The 1851-nt window shown below is 39.7% G+C and overlaps 1 pseudogene; it reads left to right on the forward strand.

Annotated features, from left to right (window-relative positions):
• The first annotated feature begins 145 nt into the window (after positions 1-145).
• Positions 146-264, forward strand: LOC111734992 (annotated as a pseudogene).
• Positions 265-1851: the final 1587 nt, after the last annotated feature.

Here is a 1851-nt window from a genome sequence, read left to right on the forward strand (position 1 = left end):
AATTTGGTTGGGAGAGCAGACCTGTAACAATATAAGGACAAAATAATAATGATGCTGAAAATGAGAATGAACCATCTGAAAAAGTAAGTGCTGTATTGTCCGCCAATGTTGATCTGCTAGAGATTAGTATAAAACAAGGAGGCAGGTCTGCAGCCATGCTACCCTGAACAAGCCCGATCTCATCTGATCTCAGAAGCTAAGCAGGGTCAGGGCTGGCTAGGACTTGGATGGGAGACCACCTAGGAAGACTAGGTGCTGTAGTCGTAAAAAATAAAAAAATAAGGGATTGTAAGTTCACAAGGTCCTTGCAATCTGTGAGGTCAACCAAGGGTTGCCTTGCCTGAAAAATAAAAAAAATAAAATAAAATGAGTAGGAGAGGTTTGTCTTGGCCCTGCAATTCCAGCAAAGTAAGGAAGTCAGATGTGGAGCATGGCAGCCACCTAGTGGCTCTAGCAGGCACTACCGCATTACTGCTTGACCATAAATAAGGCCACACACCGGATTCTTGACTCTCGAGCAGGCTAGTGACTTCGGCTCTATAAACTGTGAAAAATGATAGCCTGTATGAACTAGTCAGCTACAAAGAGTGTTTTCTTATATATTTGTTTGCATATGAAATATTCGCCCAAACTAGGCAATATATTATTTGGCAACTTTCAAGGTAAAACTTTATTATTATTCTATCTTAATGTCACTCAGCGCTGTTACTTTCATCGTTTCTCATTTACCTTACACCAAAGGCATACAAAAAGAATAGGAGAAACAATGAAGTATAAAACTTTTAAATACTGGGGATGGAAGGAAAGTAGTTACCAGAACTTTGCTAGGCCACAGACTACTGGTTATAGAATTATAAAGACTAAAGAGACAATTTTAAAAATTTCATTGCACAAACAGTAGAGACAATAAAAAACTCCAAAGAAAATTATATATCCTCATATTGATACCTCGACTTTTTGCTTCCTTCTAGTCACAGGTATGTAAATCACGGAGGAGGTATTATGCCCTCACATTGTTTTTCATATATGTCACAACTTTCCACAATGTGACAGAATCATTACATTTATTGTTTTAAGTGTTTATAGTCCACTAGTTTATATTCTATGTAGTTAATCACTCTCCAACTGTTAATGTTTAGGTTATTTTCGATTTAAGTATCCATGTATTAAACATCTTCATGTATATCTTCTCCTCTTTTGAACTCTATTCTTAGTTAGGAGGCAGTCAGTATAGTGCTAGGGGCACAGGTTTGGAGGCAGACGGCCTGAGTTTTGAATGCTGGCCTTCTTGCGTGCCAGTTGCATGACCCTGAGCAAAATATTTATCTTAGGCCTTAGTTTTATCATTTGTAAAAGAGATAGTAATTTTACCTACATCACAGGATTGTCAAGAGGCTTAAGTGAGGTAAAATACATAGTGTTTAGAATAGTCTTTGGTCAATAGTGTGTACTTGCAATGGCAGCTATTTGTAGTAGTGGCAAAAGCAATTTTCAGGGGTTCTCCTGTGAAGAATTGTCCCTCCTCTCCCTCATGTCTAAGAGACAGACTCCCACTGCAGCCTTTGCTTCACTGTCCCTTCAAAATGGCTTGAAACCCACCCCGCCACCCAGGTCCTCTCATGTGTGTTTCTTTCTCCTTTGGTTCTAGTTAGGCTGGACAAGACCGGCTAGGAAATGGACATGGAGGCTAAAAATGATTGTCTTGCTTCTGTGACCTTGGTTTCCTCATGAGAACGATGAGGGCCCTGTTGGTGAATCTGGGATTCCTTCCAAGTCTGACATTTTGTTCTTACTTATACCCTCTTGAGGGCTGTTACTGACCTACTGTGGGAAACGGTCCATTTTATTCCA

This window comes from Pteropus vampyrus, unplaced genomic scaffold (genome assembly GCF_000151845.1).
Source record: "Pteropus vampyrus isolate Shadow unplaced genomic scaffold, Pvam_2.0 Scaffold11149, whole genome shotgun sequence".
Classification (NCBI taxonomy): domain Eukaryota; kingdom Metazoa; phylum Chordata; class Mammalia; order Chiroptera; family Pteropodidae; genus Pteropus; species Pteropus vampyrus.